This window comes from Amblyomma americanum, chromosome 1, assembly GCF_052857255.1.
Source record: "Amblyomma americanum isolate KBUSLIRL-KWMA chromosome 1, ASM5285725v1, whole genome shotgun sequence".
NCBI classification, from domain to species: Eukaryota; Metazoa; Arthropoda; class Arachnida; order Ixodida; family Ixodidae; genus Amblyomma; species Amblyomma americanum.
In genome coordinates this window covers 103809687-103833652 of record NC_135497.1, presented here as the reverse complement: position 1 = coordinate 103833652, position 23966 = coordinate 103809687, and the positions used below count along the sequence as shown (strand labels likewise).

Sequence of the window (23966 nt, the reverse complement as noted above, 5' to 3'; positions counted from 1 at the left end):
CCAGCGCTATTCACTTCTTCGTGCAGACAAGATATATTACAAGAAGCTTTTGGATACCATAGAAAAACAAAAAGAAATTCAGCAACACAGATATTCATGAAACATCTCGTTAGCCTCTACGGCGAAATATTTGGCATGTACCGAAAACAAGAGCAAATTATGGGAAACAAACCTTCATATATCAGTCGAGAGAAGTATTGGAGAGCAGATTTCAGCGTTCAGAAACTTCTTTCACAAAGGAGCTGAGTGTACTAATTCTATAGCCGATAGCATATGCTTTTCCTGATCATGTATATTTTATCTCTCTATTTACGTATATATCCTCACAAAAAGTGTATGCAGATTGGATTTTTGCTTATGCGTTATGTGGCTTGCTCATCCTAATTAACAATTTTTTAATAATTTTTGTCACTGCAATTCTGTCCCTTTGTGCGAAATTTAATCGCCTTTTATATATGGATTTCAATTAGCACCGCTGTTGTAACTGCTTATGGCAGGGGGCTGGGGCTTTTGTCAGGCGCTTTGTGCCTTTAGTCCCCGTCTCCACTCGCTTTTACGAGATAAAGTTCAATCAATCAATGAGTTACTTAACTAGTACGAGTCACCGAGTATTATGCCAATATCGTATATCTGATACTAAAACAAACCACCCTGAAAGCCTAACCTCTAATATCCACTGTCAAGAAATACGCGATCAAATGCTAATCCATGCCAGTTTAACTCCAAAACCGCGCCTCACGTAAAGGAAACTCTGCTTTTTGACAAAAGGAACGAGGCAGAAATGAAGAACGAAATTCCTCCCTTCTATCTTCTGAAACTTCATTTCATAAGTGATCTTTTGAAGATAACTAGATCATTTTAGGAGTAAGATGGAGAAACTTACAAATAAATTGAGGCCAAAGATCCATTTTCGTGAAATTCGCGCCTAACGCTTGAATACAATGTCCACGAAACGAATGCAAATAAACGAAAAATGTTTTCGCGCGGTCAAAGAAAGGTAGAGAAGTTCTGCATGAATATGACATTATGCGATTGGGAGCACTTATCTAACTGCAATTTGAGACAGAATCGACATTTGAGCTAGTCTGTATTGCATCTTGTAAAATATATATAAAGCGCGCTCAGGACAACGGACAAGGAAGGCCGAACAACACAAGCGCTTTTACTCGCAACTGGGCGTTTATTCAATAAAGACGCAAAAAGATAGAAAAAAACGCAAACAAAACAAAAGCCTTCACGCAGGCGCATCAGGATAAGTGTTCATGCAGGCGCGTCAAGATAAGAAAACTCCTTTTCATGCAGAACCACCATGCGGTCGGCAACACACGTGTGCTGATTCTTACGGATGTGATAGGCCTCTGAAACCTCTCTGGTTAGCTGATTAGGGTGTCGAAACAAGATTGTGGTTTGATCAAGCAAAGGCTTGCAACCACTGCATTTCCAACAGTGTTTAGCGAGATTAGATGAAGGCGACTTTTTCAAGGACAAAAAATGCTCTTGCAGGCGCACATTAAGGCAGCGGCCCGTTTGACCGATATAGGTCCGGGTCTTCCTTATCCGTTGACCTGAGTGCGCTTTATATATTTTTACAAGATACAATTTGAGACGCAAGGTCGTTCTTTAACCTAGCAACTCAGAATGATTTTGCAAGCGTAATGCATCTCCAGAAGTCCCAGTATTTATTTTTTATTAATTTATTTATTCAAATACTTCAGGGGCTCCTACTGGAGTATTATGTGAGGAGGGTTGCATAACTGGGGTGCGAACAGAAGCAAATAGAAGATGGTTATTTTAACATCGTCATGCAATAGAAAGCAGTCAATCAGAAAATAGAACTAATTGAAAAAACACTTCAGAACAGAATGTTCCTTATTTTTTCTTTTAAAATAACATAATCTGTGATGTGAACAATGTTGTCAGGAAGGCCATCCCAATAAATGATTGCACGGGGCAGGGCTGATGAGTTGAATGCGGTGGTCCTCACCGAAAGGCGTTTAAAACTGAGGTGATTATGCAATAGGGGAGACGTGCGGGCCGGTTGTGTAAGAGGTAGGGTGAAGGAATGATGGCTGTAAACAATTTTATGGAAGAAGCGGATAGGTGCTATTGTTCTTCGAGATTCTAAGGATAGAAGGGACAGTGACGTCTTAATGTTAGTTATGCTGGAATGTCGGCAATAGTGGCGAGGAATAAAGCGAGCGCCACGATTTTTTACGCGCTCTATAGGGAATGAATTACGTAGTGTTGCAAATGGGTCGCCCCAAGGGTAGCGTTGGCCTGGCGGCCTGGGGCACAGCTGGAAACATCCGAAGGTCCTGGCAAAGGATTAGTCGACTGCCAACAGAACAACTTGTTTATTCTAGCATCGCAAAAGAGCAGCCGGTCAGGGCGACCACGTTACTCGACGCAAGAAATCGAAGTCTCTTCTTGGCGTCCGGGGCAGCTGCCTTTATACCCTCGGAGTCGAGGGCAAGAAGGAACGGCCCGGGATGAGGCGCACGAGACGGCGACGCACGGACATGTTGAGACGTGACGCGTCCGCCGGGCCGGCGCCGGTCAGACCTCCTCGCCTCCCAGTTGGGGAGCTCCTCTCCCCGGCTGCCGCGCTTTGACAAGCGTGGGCACCAACATGCACACACACACACGCACACACGAAGACACGTGGCATTGAAACCTGCCTGGACGCGCTTGGCGGGAGGCGTTGCGGCAGCACTGAACGGGCCCAAAATGACCGCCACTTTGAACGAAGCCCCGGCGTCCGTTGCATCCGCGCCGGCTATACCGCGCGTCGTAGGCGAAACGTAACAGTAGTCTTGTTGAGGTGACCAAATGGAAAGGGCGGACAAATGTTTGATACGCGAGCTGCCGTGTGGAAGAAGGCGCCCTGCTGAGGTTACGTTTTAAATAGCCTAATGTACGGTTGGCTTTGTCTGTAAATTTTTCTATGAGTTTTCCATGAGAGGTAAGGTAAAAAGTGGTCGCCAAGGTACTTGTATGATGGCGCAAGAGTGACTGGTCTGTGGTTAAGTGGTCTGTGGTTAATTAGACCGTTTACGGATAAATGTCATAATTGGCATTTATCACTGTTCAGGGACATTTACCATGAACAGCACCAGTTACTATTGCGGTGTAGATCTTCCTGAAGACCGATGTGGTCCTTAAAAGAACGAATTTTGCGATAAATAACGCAATCGTCAGCAAACGGTAGATCATTGATTTAGATTAAAAACAATAACGTGCCTATTACACTACCTTGCGGTACGCCTGATGTTACATCAATTAAAGGGATGAATAGATATTAATAGAAGTGATGTGTTTCCGAAAGGATAAAAAGTTCCTTTGCACTCATAAGTTGCACTCATAAAAATTTCGTGAAATAATGGCAGGTGTTGGCAGTACTAAAACGTTTTACCACGCCTTTTCGTCCTTCTTTATTAGAGAAACCTAGCACGCTGGGCTACTTTTACAGTAAAAAGAGCTACAACTGGGACTAGTTGGAAATGCACCCTTGAAGGTATTGGTGAGCGCTATCAAAATACGGAAAGGGATGAACACTTCGTCCCTGTGTGCTCGTCCCTTTCCGTATTTTGATAGCGCTCACCAATACCTTCAAGAATACGTTTACAGCGCTGGCTGCTAAGGCGAAGGTTCCCTGGCTACATGTAGGGGTTGTCGTGGCCATCAAGTGTCCGTGCAGCCGAGTACGACTGGAGGGCAGGTTGGCACCCTGCACCCGATACCACCCTGCCACCCCGCGGGAGCGCGATCACGTGATCAAGTTGTGCACATAGCCCGTGCCTGGCGTTAACCCTCGCAAAAGAGGAACGCAATCGTCACACGCTCATGCGTGGCGAATGCAACAACTGCAAAATGACAATGACGAACAGCTACCGCGGATCACCGGAATTACCACGCGAGGAATTGCCACTAATTTTTTTTTTATAATCACATAAGACGGCCAGCGAAAACTTTTTCCGCTGAGGACATTGTTTCTATATTTTAAAATATTAGGCTCTCCTCATCAGCCGGCCCCTACTAAACTCTAAACTGCTGAAGGACATAAAGGACATTTCCGCAATCGTTTTCATCCTCACTGGCGACTTCAGTGCCAAAGGAGCCTTATGAGGAAGCACCAGGATGAATTCATTGTGTACACGTGATTTCCTTCACGAATGGAAGATGGGAAAGGCCATTCCAATCTACAGATCAGCTAATAAATATTCTCAATTGAGGTAGGTAGGTAGGAAAGACTTTTAATGCTCTAGAAAGGTGCTAGTAGCAGACGAGAAAGAAGAGGTCCATCTTCCTTCTTCTCACAGGGTCGGTGCCCCTATTCCAGGGCTCCGCTGAGCTTCGATGCTCGTTGGGCGTGCTGGATCAGACCTTGTTGGCAACCCAGATCGCCGCTGGAGAGCCGGCTCTCCCACTGTTCCGCACTCGGGTATTTGCGAAAGCTGTCGTTTTTACTGCATTCCCACGTGATGTGGTACAACGATGGTTTGCTGCCACACCACGGGCAAGTGTCCCGATATTGCGTCGGGTAAATCTTGCTAAGGATATGCAGGTTTGGGAATGTTCCTGTCTGCAATCTTCGCCAATACACTGCCTCTAGTTGATTTAGATCAGGATGAGGCGGCGGATAGTTGAGAATGTCTGAGTGCGTAGGACTGACTCGGTCGGGTAGATCGTCCGATTGGGAGGAAGCTCGGCTCGTATACCCTCGAGCTACCTCGTCGGCGCGTTCGTTCCCCGCTATGTCGGTGTGTCCTGGCACCCAGTAAATGCTATGTATGACTTTTGGTGGGGTCGCGCTCTGGAGGAGCCGGAGCGCGGCGCGACCTATGCGGCCGTTCATGTAGTTACGGCACGCTTCTCTCGAATCTGTAAGGATGGTAAGGGACATGTTGCTTCGATAACCGGCTACCGCCGCTAGAGCTACGGCCAGCTCCTCCCCTTCGGTTACCGTGCAATCCCTCACTGAGGCGCTAGCTAATTCCTTTAAGTTCGAATCAATAACTACCGCCACTGTGCTGTTATGTGAGCTTCTTGTATACGGAGCCGCGTCCGTGTATACCGTTGTGGATTTTGTTGTACATACCTCGCCCGGGCTGCCCTACGGGCCGCATGCAAGTTGGGGTCCATGTTCCGGGGAAGGGAGCGAACCTTTAGCGTCTGGCGGATTGCGTCCGGTATGCTCGCAGTACGATTCTCGAATTCCGCAGTTCCGCCTAGCCCCAGTCGGCTAAGGAGCGAGCGCCCCGTAGGAGTCTGCTGGAGCCTAGCTAACTGCGTGACCAGTTGGGCTTCTTTGATCTCTTCGAAGGTGCTGTGAATTCCAAGAGCCAATAGTTTTTCGTTGGAGGTGTTCATTGGTAGATGCAGGGCTGTTTTGTAAGCTTTGCGGAGTATGGTGTCTGCACTATCCACTTCTCCTTTGTTGAGGTTGAAGTACGGGAGGGCGTAACCTACGCGACTAACCACCAGGCTCGGAACCAGGCGCAGGGTATCCCCCTCTCGCATGCCGCTCCACTTCTGCGACACGCGCGTGATCATTCTGGCGACCTGAGTGGTCGATTGCTTGAGAAGGCCGAGCGTATGGCCGCATCGCTGGTTGCTCTGCAGCCACATTCCCACGACGCGTATCTTGTCTCGTTCGGGAATTAGCTGTCCTTCGAGGGAGACATTGAGGGACCCTTCCTTGTGTTTCCCTTTGTGGACTCGCAGGAGTTCTGATTTTTCGGTGGAGCAGGCGAGGCCTCGTGCACTGGCATATTCCTCCACGCAGGTAGCCGCTGCTTGCAGTCGTTCTTCTTTCTGGCCGAGCGACCCAGTGGTAACCCAGACCGTGACGTCGTCAGCGTATATTGCGTGCTGTATGCCTTCGATCTTCTCGAGTTGTCTTGCGAGGCCGATCATGGCCACGTTGAAAAGTAGTGGCGAGATGACGGACCCTTGAGGTGTGCCTTTGTTTGGGGTCGAAAATTTAGTGCTACGAAGGTCTCCGAGCCCAACCGTTGCAGTGCAGTTGGAGAGAAAGGCCTTCACGTAGCTGTGAATTTTCTCGCCGCAGTGGAGGTTGTCGAGTCCTTCCATTACAGCCGTGTGGCTAACGTTGTCAAAGGCTCCTTTGATGTCGAGGGTCATAACCACGTTCTCGCCTACGCTCGGGACGTTGGTGAGGACTTCCTCTTTGAGTTGTAAGAGGATGTCCTGGGTGGAGAGGTGGGCTCGGAAGCCGAACATACTGTGGGGGTACAGGTCTTCGTCTTCCATGTAGCTTTGGAGCCTCCGAGTAACGACTCGCTCGTAGAGCTTGCCTAGGCAGGAGGTGAGTGAGATAGGTCGGAGATTTTCGATCTGGAGTTTCTTACCCGGTTTGGGGATCATTACGACCTCTGCATGCTTCCACTCTTCAGGAACCGTGCCTGCGGCCCAGTGCCCGTTGAGGAAGGTGGTCAGTTGGTCGACCGCCTCGTCGCAGAGGTTGCGTATGAGTGCGCTCTGGATCTTGTCTGCTCCCGCCGCAGTGTTGCGCGTGCATGCCTTTATGGTAGCGAACACTTCTTCCCTGGTGATCGGCCTGTCTAAGTGGGTGTTCGGTTTCCCCAGGTATGGTTTCGCGTATGCCGCAGGCAAGGTCGTGCCGTAGCATTTCTCTTTGGCCTTATCTAGCAGTTCCTCTTCCGTACCCTCGAAGGTGTGGACGAGTCTGCGGATAGCTTTCCCGCTTTCGGCCCTGGTTTGGGTAGGGTCGAGGAGGGTCTTGAGTATACGCCACGTTTTGGCCGTGCTGAGGGTACCGTCCAGCGAGCTACTGAACTGCTGCCAGCTCTGCCTGGCCAGTTGGGTCGCGTACTCCTCCGCTATCTTGGTGACTTCTGCGATCTTGAGCTTGAGTCCTGTTAAAGCGCTGCTTCTTCCAGCGCTTGGTGAGTCCTCGACGTGCCTCCCACAGCCTGATGAGCCGAGGGTCCACCTCAGGTGTTTGCTCGGTGCGATCCACTTCCTGAGTGTACCGCTTCTGGATGTCTTTAAGTTGTTGACACCAATCATCTATGGAAGTAATCCCCCCTTCCAGGTCCGCGCAAGCCTTGCGGAAAGCCGGCCAGTTGGTGATCTTGGCCGTGCCGAGCTTGCGCTTGATGTTGGTGGCTGCTATCGTAGCCTTCAGGATATAGTGGTCACTGCCTAGATTCTCCCACGTTGCGTGCTTCACTCCCCTGACAAACGTTAAGTCCGGACACGTATCCGGGCAGATCGAAGTGCCAAGTCGCGTGGGATGAAGTTGGTCTGTTAAGAGGGTACATTGGATCGCTTCCGCCGCGTCCTCGACCTGTATACCTTTGTGATTACTAGTGGGGTATCCCCATTGCTGTCCGCGAGCGTTGAAGTCGCCTACAATGAGCAACGAGTTGCTTTTCGCAAGTTTGCTGGCCCCTAGAAAGAGTATATCAAAATTCGCGTCCCGCTGGCGAGGCGGGCTATAGAGGTTTACTAGAAAGACACTCTTTTCCTTACGCTTCTTTTTGGGAATAATTTCCGTCACTAAGTGTTCAATTTTGGTGTTGGGAATTGGGTCATGGGCTATGGCTACCAACTTTTTGCTGACCAAGGTTGCCATGCGTCCGCTATCGTAGCACGTATATCCCCTGAGTGACGGTGTCGTGTTAGTTTCCTGTAAAGCTATTATATCGGGTGTTGAACCTTGCGTATGTAAAAACTGCATTAGGAGTCCCTGCTTTTGGCGGTACCCCCTGCAGTTCCATTGCCAGATTTCTAGTGGAGTTTGTTTAGCCATTGTTTTGGGCATTGTTCTGATTGGAGCCTTCAGTTCCGAAACGGCGCTCGTGTATGAGCCTGTCCCGGGCCTCGTTTGTTATTCGTTGCGTATTTTGACTTTTGACGTGGCTGCGGAAACTTTGGTCCTGCAACGCAACTTTTTGCTGTAGTAATGTGATGTTCTGTTCTGACAGGTTGAGTTGGACCTGCATGGCATCTAATCTTGCATGAGTTTGTCGGAACTGTCCTTCGGTGCGAATCATGAAATCCTCCATGCGCTGCATGAAAGTTCTGAATTCTTCGGGGCTCACTTCTAAGGGGGTTGGAGATCGTTGCACTTCGGCCGCCGGAGTCGGGGGCCGCGGTACGTGCCCTGTTCTCTGAGCCTGCATCTCTTTAATGAGGTCATCGATTTTTTTTTCGGAGATGTGCATTCTCCTCTCTTAGAGCTTTAATTTCCTTCGAGTTACGCGTAATATTATCTTGATCCGAGTGCGGAATCAGTGGGTTTGGAGAGCCCACTCCCCAGCTCACCTTGACGCCGCCCTTCTTCTGTTGTTTCTGCGGCGGCTGCTGCTGCTGCTGCTTCGGCTTGGCCGTTGACCGGTTTAGCGGCGGGAGTCATCCCTGGATCGGCTCTGGCTGTGATCTCGCACGGTGCTACGGCCTCGGCTCGAGGAGCGGCCATGGTCCCGCTCCGAGCTAAGCCACCTGGGTCGGCGCTCTCGACTCAGGTGTGGGTTCTGCTGCTGCTGCTGCGGTTGTTGCTGCTGCGGCAGTTGGTGCTGCTGCTGCTGCTGCTGCTGCTGCCATTGTTGTTTCCGGGACTGCCGGCCGCCGGTCGTGCTGCCCCGGAGCTCCTCAGTAGTCTTGAGGCGTCGACGGCACTCCGTGGTGACGTGGTCGCCTTCGCACACCATGCATTTGGCCTTGCACGGGTGGCCTTCTGGTGGGTCGTGTGTGCCGCACGTCCTGCAGAGCTTGGTGTTCGGCGTTGGACAGACATCCGAACGATGGCCTTGCTCTCCGCACACGTAGCAGATCTGTCTCGTAGGACGATATGGGTAGGTCTTGAATTCTCCGGATCGGTAGATGACCCACTGCGGGATATACGGGCCGTCGAACGTGATGAGCGCCGTTTCCGACTTGCCCAGCATTCTCGCTTCCAGGATCTTCACTCCTTGTGATCGAAGCTGCAGCCTCGATTTCAGTAGGGCCGGTGATTGCCCCGGCATGACGCCGTGAATTACCGCACGCTTCAGGTCGTCCGGTAGGGCTGGATAGGTGTTGGTTGCATAGGTCTGGTCATTGATCGTGAGCTTTTCGATCTTCCTGAGCACGTCGCCGATGTCCAGGTCGGGCGTGCTCGCAATCATGATGTTCGATCCGGGCCGGAGTCTCATGATGAAGTCTTCTTCCTTGATCATTCCTCCGCTGGCCGCGACGAGGGCTTGCGTTGCCTGGTCGACACGGATTTCGCTGATTTTTAGGCCTCCCTTGGGGCGATAAATGATTTTGATATCATCCTTCGGTAGCGGCGGCGGACGTGGCCTGATCTGCCACTGCGCTCCCGCCAGATGTGGTTTTAATGTAAAGCGCGGCACGCCACTCGCTCGCGTCTCTGCTCCGCCAGCTGCGGCTGTCGGCGCTATCTTGTTGCTTGCTTCTTCCCGGGGATCGCCTGGCCCCTTCGAGCCTTTCTTCGAGCCTTTCCTTTTTAGGCGCCGTTTGTAAGAAACAAGCTGCCAACGATCCATGTCTTCGTCTTGCAGTGGGTCGATGTCCGCCCCGTCGTCCCGCTGCGGTGGCGAGGTCTCCATGGCCTCGGTCACTGCGTCCCCAAGTCCGGGGCTCGCATTGACCGGCGGCGCGGCAGGAGATTCGTCCGTACTTTCAATATTCGGCGAACCTTGGGCCGAGATCCGGGTAGGTTCATTCATGATAGGGTCGTCAGCGTCCCGGGGTTCCATGCTGGCCGATGTCTAGACACGCAAGCACCGCACGGGGCCGCCCCGGGAGCGCGCTAGGCCTACGCTAGGCTCAGCGCTCCCGGCCGCAGGTGGCCACTCGAAAGTCCGATAAAAGTCCAAAAAAGTCCTACCGGCTCAGGAGTGGTGTCGCCGTGGTCCAGGTGACGTTATCCGTCGATGTAGCCGAAAATTTTCGGTGGCCCACGTGAAAATTGGGTCGGAATCTTCGAAAAGACACGGAGCCGATGTGGAGTGCGTCCGTCCACATGCGAACGCTCAACGCGTCCTATTCTCAATTGAACTACTGCCCAATTTCATTCACCAGCGCGCCTTGCGAAATTATGGAATCTATCACATGATGGTATAGATGGTGTAATTCTTGGATTCAAACATCTTTCTTCAATATGGGTTTCGTTAAGAACATCCTTGCAAAACTGAGATGGCAATTTTCCTTCACGTCATGCGAACCGTGACTGAAACCCGAACCCACTTGGGATCTTCACCCAGAAAACCCCATGAGCACATCGACAACCTCTACGCCCGAGTAACGGTGAAGAGCCGCACCCTCACGTTCTCTCTTGTGGGCGCGCGCACACATCTCCATCAACTTGCCAGCGGGAACACCCAGCCTTTCATCCTCACTGGCGACTTCAGTGCCAAAGGAACCTTATGAGGAAGCACCAGGATGAATTCAATGACCGTGCCATTCGGTATAGGTTAATAAAATTACAGCCGTTGTCTAGGGTTTTTCACCGTTTCCCAGTGCCCGACTTGCAGTGTTCATGGTTTTCAGGTATATAGAAACGCATGGCAACTACCAATTTCCCACATGTCTTAAACTTGCCATTTCGGACAGATTGATCGGTAAATGTTCAAAACGCATAGAAAATACGCATGCAAGGAAGGTCTCTCTATCCGCGTTTATGTGCATGCGACAGCATCTTTTGAGTAGGAAAGGAAAGAATCGTCCTCTACTCTCTTTCTCGACGTTTATGCGCTTTCCCTAAAAAAGTAGACTGGAGTCGACTACTGTCGCAGTAATGTAACCGCGACTTCTGGAGACCTGGAGCATAAAGAGACGACGAAAGACGCCACGGGTTCATTCAAGCCAGTGCCAAAGTATACAGAGTTCGACGTGAAATTACATAGCGTCTTCGTTCGCTTCGATTGTGGACACAACTGTCACATAGGCGCGGCGCAGCGTAGGCCCCGGGTACCTGACGCCAACCGACACCGTGCATCGCCTTGCGAGAGGGGGAGACGAGACCGAACGTCTGCTCGCGGCGGCGAAGAAAAAAGACTCTTCTTTATTTGGCGTCGCCAGGGATATATGACATGCACAGACAAGATATGATCACGCGGCCCGTGCGGCCGTCGATCGGCTTCTGCCTATCGCACATCCAGCCGTTTCCATGGCACCCATGGCGACAACACTTCCAACTTCTAGCGGCAATTGCTTTTGCGAGAAAACAGCACAAACATTTCGCGACACTGTCGACCAAGAAAGCAGGGAAAGTTTTGTTTTCAACAGGCCACCTGCTTTTAGATATTTTTCGAGGCGCCTTACAAACTCCGTCACGTGCTTAACACTCCCTCACTCTTGCAAGCAGGTCGTCCGCAGTCTTCAAGCTCATTAGACGAGCTTTAGAATAAGACGTGACTTCGGACACAGTCAAGCAGCTGCCGTCATGTTTCGAGAACACGGGAGCTCGTGAAGGTGTGTCGGCAGGGATTGGCGCTTTTTCTGGCACCACTGTATACTGGTAGCGCATCAAACGAAGTAGAAAACGCTACACTCTCGGCGGCATGATACCGATGGCTGCCTCACCGAGTAACGAAACCAAAGACTCGCGATCGGTTTCAAAAGTCACAACAGTTCCGCGTGCGCACTCATTCGTTCCAATACCACCTCTTACACCACGTCGTAGTCGCGGCGCCGCTCAGGCGCCGTTCACCTGACACCGGCAGACACCGTGCGTCACCGTGCGCGGCGTAGAGAGGAGACCAAACGCCTGCTCTCGGCAACGAGGAAAGAAGACTCCCTTTTATATGGCACCGCCAGGGAAACATGGCACGCGCCGACAATACGTTACCACGTGATTCGTGCGGCCGCCGATCGGATTCTGCCTACCGCGGCACGTCACGTGTATGAAGGGCTCCTGGCGCTACAACGGAGATATAGGCGCACAAAGTGGGCTCTTCTCGACCTCAGAGATACGAGGCGCTTCTTTTTCGCTGTTCAGGTTGGTGCACTCATTCTTTCTTCGTGTTTAGATTTGTACTTTTTTACCTTGACACTGCCTCTGCTGCGGCTGCCATATATGATGTCATTGGCTTCGCTTGCAATTGTCCTTCTGTTCCAGTAGCTGCCTATGTGTCAGATACACCTATTTGTTTGTCATGCAAGTAGGAGTCCTCTGACGGACGTTAGTTTGCCACCTGCACTGAATGTAGATTTAACTTTCACTTGGTGCCTACTCAGGAGGCTACGAGAAGCTTGAAAAGGGTAGTAAAGCTCCTACATTTCCGTGGACCTGCTCGTTTGGGGTACTATAGCATACTGGCGAGCAGAAATGTGATCATGTAGCTGAGTTGACTGAGGTCCCAAAGCAAAGTTAACTCTACTCTTAGAAATGAGAGGAAGAAGGGAGAGCTTGGCTAGCTTAAAGGAGCCCTAATAACCTTGAAGAATGAGTCCAAACGAGGTCTTCTAAATACGTCCCATCGTTGCCAACCACAGCACACAAGACACAGAATTTCAGAACATGAAGCGCCAGCCATGACCGCTTGGAATCTTGCTATCAGAACTCGGAGATCGCTGCACTGATAAAACAGCTGAATGACCTTGAACTATAATGCAGGCGGCAAAATCTGGATATAGTGGATATACAGAAAGATGCTGAAAATCTGATGACTTTGGTGAACGCGCTGCTGCACCTTTTGGTTCAAGCCCATTTTGTGCTTCTGACTTTGGAGTCATTCATCGGCTTTCTGCTAAATGTGAAAAGCACCGCCCACTCTTATTTGTTTAGGAAACCGAAAAACCAAAAAGGAATGACAAGCAAAAGCAAAAGGGACGGATAAGAGAACTTATATTCGCTGCTACGACAACTGCCTGCTGCCAATAAGCCACTCTTTTGGCTCACACTCACAAAGGCAACGAAACTTGGCTGCGAATTTACCTGGCAGACAAATGAAAAGATCACCTCACGAAAGATACGCGGTGACTGTGCTATCGTCGTCACGTCTGAAAGGGACCAGGAGGAAATTCAGTAATCTATTTGTAGAGTAGTGCTTTTTAAATTAGCTTTTAACTGATGTCTGTTAACACGCACGCGAAGTATTCTCTGCAGCCCAGTGCTAGCGTTTCGTCACTTTTTCGCTTAAATAACCGAAGTCTTCGCAACAAATGGGAGGAAGTATCTCTTTATCGACTGAATTTTCTGCGCAATAGTTTAGTTAGAGTCTGGGTTAGTTCTAAAAGATCGGAGGGTTGCAGTTGTTAATCCGGTCTTGAAATCGGGGGAAAAGAAACTCGCAGAAAATTACAGTCCAGTACCCTTAATGCAAATCTCTTGTTAGCTTTTGGAGCATATATTGCGTGGTCAAATGTTTATGCACGTTTTTACCGCCTCACAGCATGGCTTTCGCAACGGTTACGCACGCAACGCACAATTAGTAGAATTACAACACTTCATTGCTAACTCGATATGTTGGCACGAACAAACATTGCAACGCTCGACTTCAAGAAAACGTTTCACGTAGCACCTCACCTGTATACGTAGTAAAATTTATAAATGGATACGATATTCCCTAAATGGTCGCCAGCACATGTCCTTTTTCGTGTCCACTCGGGAGGGACCAACGTCTTCGCGTTACACCTCTCGCGGTGTCCTATACGTTGGTGCAGTGCTGAGCTCAAAGCTCTTCAACCTTGGTCTGGTCGATTTGTCGACTTGCTCTCCAATCTCGTCGGCGTATACTGAGGCCCAGCTCTCCATATACGTCATCTACATCTGTTCGAGACCACGAAAGGCGATCGTTTCAAGCTTTCTTGTACGGCAAGGCTTGGAGATTTGCAGTGAGAAATGTTCTCTTGTTGCGTGTACATTTGAGGCAATGATACCTTACGCAATGCGTGTAAACGATAAATCAATTTGTTATGTGAGAAGTAATCGCTTTCTCTGCGTTATGATAAATCGAAATTTTTCCTAGAGCTTTCACATCTCATACACGGGGGAGGGGGCGTCTGGCCACGATTGTCCACGTTTTCTCGATCCCCCCCCCCCCACCCTTTCTTTAGGGGAGATCATCGGGTGCATAATTCGGGCACGCATAACTATTTGGCTTCCTGCAGTTAATCTTCCTTGTAATTGCGATCATTAGAAGGACAAACGTCCTACCCCTCCAGTAGGCAGCTATAAAACAAGCCAAGTTAGAATTTTTCTCTGCTACCTACAGAGGCCGAATGCACGTTTGCACAGACGACTCAGCTATTTTCACAAGTCCTTCGAGGTCTGTCCTCCCGGCAAGATCAATCTTGATCGAATGAGTGAATGAATAAAACTTTATTGATGAGAAAAAATAGTGAGTGGAGTTCTTAGTCCTGGACCCCACTGGAGATGGTAAAAAAAAAAATCTTACCAGACTTCGCTCGGCGTGGAACTCACTGCTCTTCGTGCTGTAATTGGGCTTATTATCCGACTCGATGATCTATTCATTTCTGACTCTAAAACGACCCTCCAAGGCCTGCCAATTTCCCTTCGCCGCATATCGCATGAGCAACTCGTCTAGGAAACACGAGAGCTTTGCCCCAATTCTATCATCAGAGGACACAGTACAATTTTTCAAAGGCTGCCAGAACACAGCGGCATAACAGAAACCACCACGCGGACAAAGCCACCCGATCTGCCCACTGTGACGGTCTTTGTAACCATCCCTCGAAAGTCGGTCGAAAGTTGACGCGGCGAGGAGGCTTCGCACGCTAGTACGGGAGCTCACGCTTTCTGCTTGGAACAGGGACCTTGAAGTGCAGCTCAGTCTTCCGCCGTGTCAACCGCGATGTGAAGCAGTTTTTTCAATGTCGCCTGTGCCTCTGTGTCACTTTCACAAAGCACTACTTCATTCCGTATTGGTACAGACTACAGGCCTGCCCGTGGCACTTGAGGCTATGATGACACAACACAGCATATACTCTGTAAAGCCCATTGTTTAGTGACGAAAGACAAACACACTGTGCATCCGGTCGCCTGCCCCGCTCCTCGTCCGCTGATGAAGAGCGAGCCATTCGGACAATGGTCACGTCGATCGTAAGCCCTGAAGGCTTGCCGGTCACTGCTGCACTTTCTAAAAGCGTCATGCTTGCGCGACAGGCTGTGATTTGGCCGTACACACATCCTTAATTGACGTCCTCCGTGATTTGTTGATCACTCTTCCCTAACCCTAGTGCGGCTAGTCAGTCGGGATCCACCTGCTGGTTAACAACCCCGCCTTCCTTCTTCTGTCCCTCTGTTTTGTTGCAACATCCTAACTAATGGTGGCCTTTTAGAACGTGCCAAAGCATTCGATAAGTTATCACATCGGCCCGTACCAAAATTTTTCGCTTTCAAATTTCTATCCTTATATCTCGGACGGTTAGTGTAGTTTATTACTAATTGTTACCAATCTGTGCTTATTAGCAAACGCTCTTTTAGTCCTCCACGGGTAACATGCGTCCCATAATGGTCTGTCGTAGGTTCTGTTCTTTTATTTAATACATATTAACGACTTGTCTTTTCGTCTGTCGTCTTCGATCCGTGCGCTTGATGACGACTGAGCCATGTGTCGCGCCGTCATTAACATGTCCGACTTAGCGTCCATTCACGCTGCACTTGATAATGTGCAAGGACGGTGCAGTCGGTGTTTGATCCCCCTTAACCCCAACAAAGGCACACTCGCTTCCTCCAACCGCAGTCAAAAGCAGCCTAGTTTTATGTTTACAATGTCCGTGTGGAGTCTGTGCAGTGTCCGAAGTACCTAGGCGTCACCTTGTAAAACGGTTTTTCGTGGAGCTCAGACATCTACATCATTTCATCTCCTGACAACACACTGCGATTCCTGAAATGCCACCTCCGAGCCACGCGGGGAAATCGCTCGTCAGACCCGAACTCGAATATGGATCCTCATTAGGAAACACCTGCCGTGGTGTGTCAGTGGCTATGGTATTCGGCTGCTGATCCCAATATGGCGCCATCAGATCTAGCAGCGATGGCTGCGTTTTAGTGGGGGTGAAGTGCAAAATCCAAGGTAGCCGAAATTAACCCCAAGGCCTCCACTGCGGCGTCTCTCATAGCTCGCGTGCAGATTCAGGGTGTCAAACCCCATTTAACGCGCCATTCCTCATTCAGATCATCTGAAGAGTAATCTAGAACAACATCAGAATCACACTGCTAGGTTCTTTCATTCCTCGCATTCACACAGGGTCAGTGTATCATCCTTGAAAGCATAAAGTTACTCTTCACTCCTCTCTTATCGCTAGCCACTTTGTTTTTCACAATTCTTCCCATAAATCTCAGAAAACGAGCCCTTACATTGTACGCCGCACACATATATCTCAACGTACCGGCCATCCATCTCACACCCCCCGTTTCCTACACAGCTGCGTTTCTCAGCCTCGTTTGTTATCCGAACAGTACCTGACGGCAACAGCATTCTCCACCAAGTTGCAGCCACCACCTGCCTTTTGATATTGTCTCAAGCAATAACAGAGTGGATTTCAGAATAAACCCACGCAGTATCATATCAGGCGTTCGAGGGGAACCCGCCCCTAATTTGAAAAATAGGCTTTTTAAGGTAAAGAAAAGCTGCCTGCGGCATAGTAATAACAGTGTTGGCAGACGTCAAAAGAGAGGCGAATAATGTCAACTATTAAAGTGATTAACTTAATTATAATAGTTAACTTTTTAACTATTTCGGATAGGCGCCATTCGAAGTGCGCGCGTCAGCAGGGAGCGCAAAACGACGCCGATCAAACCTCGACACTCCGTGACGCCCGTGCCACGTGACATTCTCTGCCCCGCCCTCACTGCAGCAGTGGAATGGCGAGGAGCCCCGCTGAGAGGACGAAGCACAGAATGTCACGATGATTCGCTTTTTTTTGACATCCACCAAAACCGGTATTACTATGACACAAAAAACGTGTCATTAGCTCAAAGACCCTGTTTTTAAGAATTTGTGGCTGGCTTCCTTGAAACACATTGTGTATATATAGGGGGCTTCGTTCCAGGGTTTCATATTTTTCCGGAATCCGCTAGGGGGTAAAAAATTGGGCGATATGAATTCTGGCACAAATCGGTTTCATGAGAAATAAGTTACACATTTCGGGTTTCTTCGGGTAATTTTTTTTTTGCGGCAAGAGACAATTTACTATAAACTTTCGTATTCCTGCTGAACATGTGATTCCCTATTCTTTGATCAATATTTCATAAATAACATGGAAATAGCAAGTTGCACTAAAAAGCTGTATGCCAAATAAAATTACTTTCCTCGTCTTTTAATTATATCATCGCGTTCCTTACAAACCTACGCAGCTCTACCGCGTCTGGGCAAGACCTGCCTGCTTTATATGTACAGAGTGAAAATATTGAATATCACAGCCGCCATTGTAAACGCGCAAGTGTCTTAGAGAAGGATGTCGATAACGTGGATAGACTTGATACAGTGATGCCAGTAAGACGTCTGGTCGGTACCCGTGCTTTGGCCTCTCACTTCAAAGCCGCACTTTTGCAATTGGTCCTCAAATTAAGCGTCCTCATCAATATCGAGCGTTAAAAGCGGCTTAAGATCTCCAGTTGACCGAAGACAGCCCTCTAGAATAAGAATAAGAGGTTCCTATATTTTCGTGTGGTGTCTGCAGCTTTCCGCACTGTGAAACCTACGTTGTCTAGAAGGCGAACTTTGGGCACTCTGTATAGGTAGTCCCACGCCTTATCTTTCGTCTGCACAAGGCGGGGTCAGAGACCTATTTCCCAAAAAATTCATTTTAGATAAGCCGAGCAGCAGGCCAGGGGAAACCTTGCACCCTTTGTAACGCTGGTGGGTATCCAGCAGCACTGGGGATCGAAGAACTGCGATTGTGCACCTAGCACCGAAAAGACTGACATCTCAGCACGGGTGAAAAAAAAAAAAGTTGAGTCTAATCTCGTCGTCGAGAATAGACGTAACTATGAAATGCATCGCAAAAAAAAGGCGTTGCACATTCTAGGACGGGTCATAGATGATTGTAGCCGCATCCGAGTCTTGGGGAACCTCGGTTATCTGCCCTTAGCTGGACAGACGCTCTCTCTATCTCTCTCTTTCTTCGTTCTTCCCTTCTTTCATCCCTTCCCTCATTGCATGGTTGAGATATCCACTGTAGCAAGACAGCCCAGCGCTTTTCTCTTCGTCGAAACCAAGTTTTCTCTTCAGCGGTGTTCGCAAACATTCTCGGCGTCGAATGAACGGACTGATGATGATAAAAACTATATACAAAGTGCAGCGCGAGAGGGTGTCTCCCTTGCATTTAATTCTTATCGGCAACAAAGAATATCTTAGCCTTTCTACTCCAGTCATAGTGCGAAGCAGTTTCATTGTACATGTTACATCATAGGGATGGCAATAAAGACAAAAAAAGCGGCTATGGTCGAGTTGCTAAGTCATGAGGAAACGAAGCAGCTCCGTTTGCGCCACCGCTGGTTCCAATCCTGCGCGAGGCTGAAGGTTTTTTCTGCAGGATATCATTCGGACGAAAAGTTTCGGAATATTTCGGATAGGTTCTGCGTCATGTTCGGCGTGAGGTTCACTCATATGTTCGGCTCCAGGTTCGCCGCGGTTTCCCGGACAATTTTCGCGTCTTGCCGAGAATGGGATGTAAAAGCATTTCATGCATAAAATGGAATCGATTTATCACTGAAGCTTTTCGTATTCGGAACAGCGATGCTTGCATAAACACACCATGCAGTATTTCCTTGTCTCCCTAAGATATCGCCTTTTATAGAGGGATGCTTTTATAGAGGGTTGCGTTACAGGCGCTTGTTTCCCCTTGCCTGTTTACTGCTGTAGTTTTTTAGAGTAGTTCCTTTTTTGCTGATGCGCGACTTTGTGCGTTCTCTCACTTGACTAAAAACAAGCGCGCCAGTAACGTGTGAGGTCCATCAGTTTAGTTGTTCTTATTCGTGTGTTCAACCCCTTCTTTTTGGCTGTGCTTGCTTATTTGTTGATGTGGTTGCCAAAGCGGGGGGGGGGGGGGGTTAATGCGCAGTGTGACACGACATTTCCTTCAGTGATATGATGTGCTGGGTGATAACCTAACGTTAGCTATAGTTATGTTTCTTGAACCTTCCAATTACGCCTCTTTGTCTTGTCTCTAATGCTGCTTCCAACGCTGGTGCTCAGTTTCAAGATTTTTTGCTTGTTTTGGGGGCTTGGGTTTTTTCTTCAGTGCCAGAGGGTCCGACGATCAGACTGCTCCTTTGTGCGGTATGCGTCGACTGTTACGCAGTGGCACTGTCAGATTTTATGAAGTAAAGCTCTGCCTGTGTTGCACATTGCTTCTTCCTTCGTCCGCGTCTCGGTTTTGAGCAGTTGCCGCTCAGTGCTCGCGCGCACACGCTTCGCGAGCAGCCGCAAACGCGCTCGCGCTTTGCGGAGCCAGCGGACAAGGCTGCACCGCTGTAGCCCCATCACAGCGGCGTCGGCAGCCACAGAGTCGCCCGCTTTCAAGATCGAATCAGCGGCGTAAACCAACGGCTCGGGACATTTATTTCGAGGCGCGCGGTATAACTTATCGCGTCCACTTCCGGTCCTCCGGCGCTGAATTTAGGGCTCCCCAGTTGCTCGTTGCAGGGCGCCCGGATGTTCTTTCGAGAGTGAGGGGAAATAAAAAAAAAGAAGCGAAGAGATCGCAGAGAAATAAATTGTAGCCCTGCTGGAGCAGATTCTCCGAGGAAAAAAGAAAGAGGAAGAAATCTTTGTAATCCTCCTGTCCATCAGTATTGCGCCGCCAGCTGACACGAAAACATTTATTTCAAAATGCGAGATTTGGGCCGGCGGACAAGGAGTGCGAGAAAAAGCAAGAGGAGATGGGGCGATGGAACACAGTCGAAATAGCCGCGCCCCATCAGTATATGCAGTCTGCCGTCTTCAGAGTGGGCCGTATATCTGTTTACGGGACGAGCGACAACCTCTATAAATAAGGCGAGAGACGGTCCTAATTTATGCTGCAGAATACAAATGTTCAACGATACCGTGAAAAAAGAGTATCACCTATGTTGCACCCGGGAGTCGTGTTGTGTGTAGAGACGCGGCTTCACCTTGGCGCACGTCGCCTCCGACTGCTCCAACCCCCCGCCCCCTGCGTACATACGCACCCTCACAGCGGTTGACTGACGCGGGAGAAAATGTACACTTTAAGCGAAAAGAGAGAAACGAGCGCTTAGAGGCGGTGTAGAATATGTGGGATACGCTGCCTTCGGTTTTTATCAGAAAGTAGCAGGAAGAGGAAAAAGAAGCTTAGGTATAACTTTTCTTGCATTTGTTTATTATCTCCCTAATGCCTGCTTGCCTTCGCAGATGATGTCGAGTCCTGAAATATAAATAAGCGAGCAAGAAGGAAGGAAGCAAAAGGAATAAACGCTGTCTTTTCTTTCCGCACGTGACAAAGACCCTACGTTTAGACTTTCAAACAAAAAAAAAGCGCCGGGAAAACACCTGCGTACAGGTGAAGTGGAGCTCTAATGCCGTTAGCAGTATAAAAAAAAGTACTGAGAAAAAGAGGTGTTTTGAAAGGTTCTGAGCCCTGCTTATTTATGGAGATCATTGGGATTATTTGCGTGATGTTTGTTTAACGTAGCACGAAGCTAGAGTGACAGGGGCACAAGCTCATGCCCCCCCCCCCCCCCCCCCCCCCCAATAGGCGCCTACTCTTACAACTTGCATCTCACCGACAACAAAAGATAACGAGTACGTAACAAAGGGATAAGTTTGCGCCTTTGGACTTCTAAATCGAGTTGCACTTAGCAAAATATGCTTACTTTTTTTTCTCATATCGTATTTATTCGCTGGCCAGCGCCCTGGTTGTGCAGAAATCAGAGAGCGCATGCGCCTATGGGATCACACCCGGGGACGAGGAGAAAAACTACCTGGGGAAAGCAGAGACCCAGAGCAAGAAAAGAAGAAGTCAGCAGAAAAGTAATTTCGCCCCAGAAATGAAGCCACACAAGTGAGGTACAGCGGAGGCCCATGAATGATACAAACGGCGCGGCATCGCCGAGACGGAGAGATTGAGTCGAGTGGGAGCAAAGCTGCAGATTCCCGCTTGATGTTCCCTTTCAATAAAATACGCAGCCATAACGCAAGCGACTCTGTCTAAGCGGTCTCTTCGCTCAGGCGACCGTGGAGAGTCTCCGGTTCGTTCCGGGCAGTTAACCTTTGACTCGGGACTTCGAAGAGAGCCGGTGGCTCGCGACATGGAAGAGACGTTTAGCTTAGTTTCCACCATAAACCGTTTGTTGTGAGCTGTAAGAAAGCTTTATTTCGCATGACGCTCCTCCGCTTTGAGGTCCAGATGGCTTCGCTGGTGCGGTTGTGTTGGCGGCCCTCTGCCGCGCGTATGAAACAAAAGACGCAACGCACATGTGCGGTAGTGGTAGATATTGTGCTCGTGGATAGAATTCGCGTGCCTTCTTGGTACGTTGAAGTCCCGCAATTGCAGGTAATGCTTCTTTTCAACGCTGTGTCGGTAACGAAAGGATTGCTTGGAATAGAGTACAATCAGCTCTCAAGCTCGAAGACACCGCGGAGATTTACGCTTGGAATTGGGTGCTGATGGCGGCACATGCTTGCGATTTGCTCACCTGTGACTGTTTTTCCATCGGACACGAGATGGAAACACACGTTCCTGCCTCAAATAACGGCGCATTATCCACTATGAACGCGCAATTTAACGGACTCTTTATGAAGTTCACAAGCATGCTATGACGTTATCTTTGCATTGCGTCTCTAGCTCCTGGATAACGAGCTTTGGCGAGACAATATTTTTTTTTTGTTTTACTATCGCCGCATTGTGCACCTTCTTTAAATTCCAAATTATTTCGCTGCAACAATTTCTTTCTCCTTATTGGAAAGTTTTGGATATTGGGGCATAGTATTTTATATAGCATGTTTAGAGCAGTTTAATGTTTCAGCTGTGATAATTTTCTAACTGCACCGATATGATAGTTTGATATCGTTTCTTTTCACTGAAGCCAATAGTTGAATTCAGGCTTTATTTTTAAGTGTACAATATTTATATATTACCCTCGCCTTAGGCGGTCGCATCGCTGTAGAGGGAAAGACTGAGCTCCATGGTGCAATGTAGGCACCAGTATTGACCGTTTTCTTGGTTCCTTTATTTCGTGTCTAACGGAAACTGAATTTGTTATTGCACACTTTCACAACCAAGCTTTTTGCGAAATGAACAGCTCATTTTTCTTTGTATCATTGTCCTCCCTTGAATAGGTTCTTGAGGTTTCGAGCTATTGCAATGAAGGAATTCAGATTGGCGGCAGCAAACCCGAAAACCTAAAGACGCCACATACGTCATTTGCGCAGTAGGAGGCACAGCTGACCAGCGATACCCTGGAGGGCCAGCCGGACCTAATCCAGCAGGTTCGCGGGGCGCCCAAGGCCAGTGGAGTCCTGAAATGAGAAAGCCACCCACCAAGCTCAAGAGAAGCCCTGCCATACGTTTGTCGGAGCTAAGGCGAGGAAGAACCAGCTCCGACAGCGTTGAGGTTCGAGCTGTTTATTTGCGCTGCTCGCGCTGCGGCGGCCTAGCCCAATTTCCTCTTTCTTGCCGCGTGCCATGGCCTGTGAGCCGAGCGCGGCGCGAGGGGCGTTACATGTTCCTAATTAAGTTTTTCTCTCTCTCAACATTCTGGATTCTTGCTCTTGTGTGAGTATACAGGTCACCATACAATCAAGGGGATAAGGCAAAACTTCGCTTCCAGATGTATAGGTAGGTATGTGGAGTCATGCCCAACACTCTTGTAGAAAATTTTTGAACATCGGTTTTTGGTTTATGTGGGTTTAACGTCACAAAGCGACTCGGGTTATGAGGGACGTCGTAGTGAAGGGCTCCGGAAATATCGGCCACCTGGGGATCTTTAACGTGCACTGACATCGCACAGTACACGGGCTAGAATTTCGCCTCCGTCTAAAGTCGACCGCCGCGGCCGGGATCGAACCCGCGCCTTTCGGGTCAACAGCCGTGCGCCATAACCACTAAGCCACCGCGGGGGCCAAATTTTGAATATTGGAAAACAGTAAGGTACTGGTATAGAAATATTAGGGCGGAAGCCTTACTTGCCTCATGAGTCCGCCGAAAGTGTGCGTTCGCAGGAAGTGTCCGCCTCACCTGTCAAACAAATGGCGTCATCAAAACTGAAGCAAATAATAAAAAAACAGAATAAAAGAAAAACACTAAAAGTGAAAGAAAAATAAATAATTAACAATAAATAAATAAAAATAATAAGGTAAAAAATTCAAACTAAAAGTAAAAATAAATCAAAATTAGAAATTGAAAATAAAAACAACAGCAAAAACAACGCGTACTGCCACCATGAAAAAAAAACCCGCGGTCTAGAAAGTTTTATTCTTTCGCATTCCTGCACGTAAGCAGACTTAAGGGCCCTCAGAAATTTTTTGAAGGTAATGGTCCATTCTTGGTAATGGACCATGGTACTGGTTCTTTTACAGTGTTTCCATCGCTCGCACCGAGCAGTTAAGACTGGCATCGAAAACCAATAGCGAACGCTTCTGACGACAGCAAAAACGTTAAAAGCTAAAATATTCAAGCCTGCCGGCGGGATATTTGCGGATATATTGATTGTTATAGTGAAATCTTACAATATATAAAAAAAATGCGTTCACAAACTTTCTCCCGTTAAAAAATGCTTTTGGCCAGAATTTTTGGGTATGCAACGTCCCGTAGCTGCGCGTGGGCTTTGAGGAACGCCGTAATGGAGATTTGCGGATTAATTTCGACCACCTGGGGTGTTTTCACGTGCGTTAAAAACAGTCAGCACTCTGGGATTTTACATTGCGCCTCATTAAAAAATAGCCGTCGCGGTCTGGACCCGATAACACCACTTTGGGCTCAGCAGCCAAACGTCAGAGCCACTAGAGCCGCCGCGGCGGGTCACTTTCACGTGTGTATCGTGT

General features: G+C 48.9%; 1 long non-coding RNA gene across 1 annotated transcript in view; it reads left to right on the top strand.

The window, feature by feature from the left end:
* The first annotated feature begins 11878 nt into the window (after positions 1-11878).
* The window catches only part of LOC144134715 (uncharacterized), a 55035-nt gene continuing 42947 nt past the window's right edge, over positions 11879-23966 (top strand). Inside the window, exons 1-2 of the long non-coding RNA XR_013315222.1 lie at positions 11879-11992; positions 22359-22537. This is a non-coding gene — a long non-coding RNA (uncharacterized LOC144134715). The remainder of the gene's footprint in view (positions 11993-22358; positions 22538-23966) is intronic.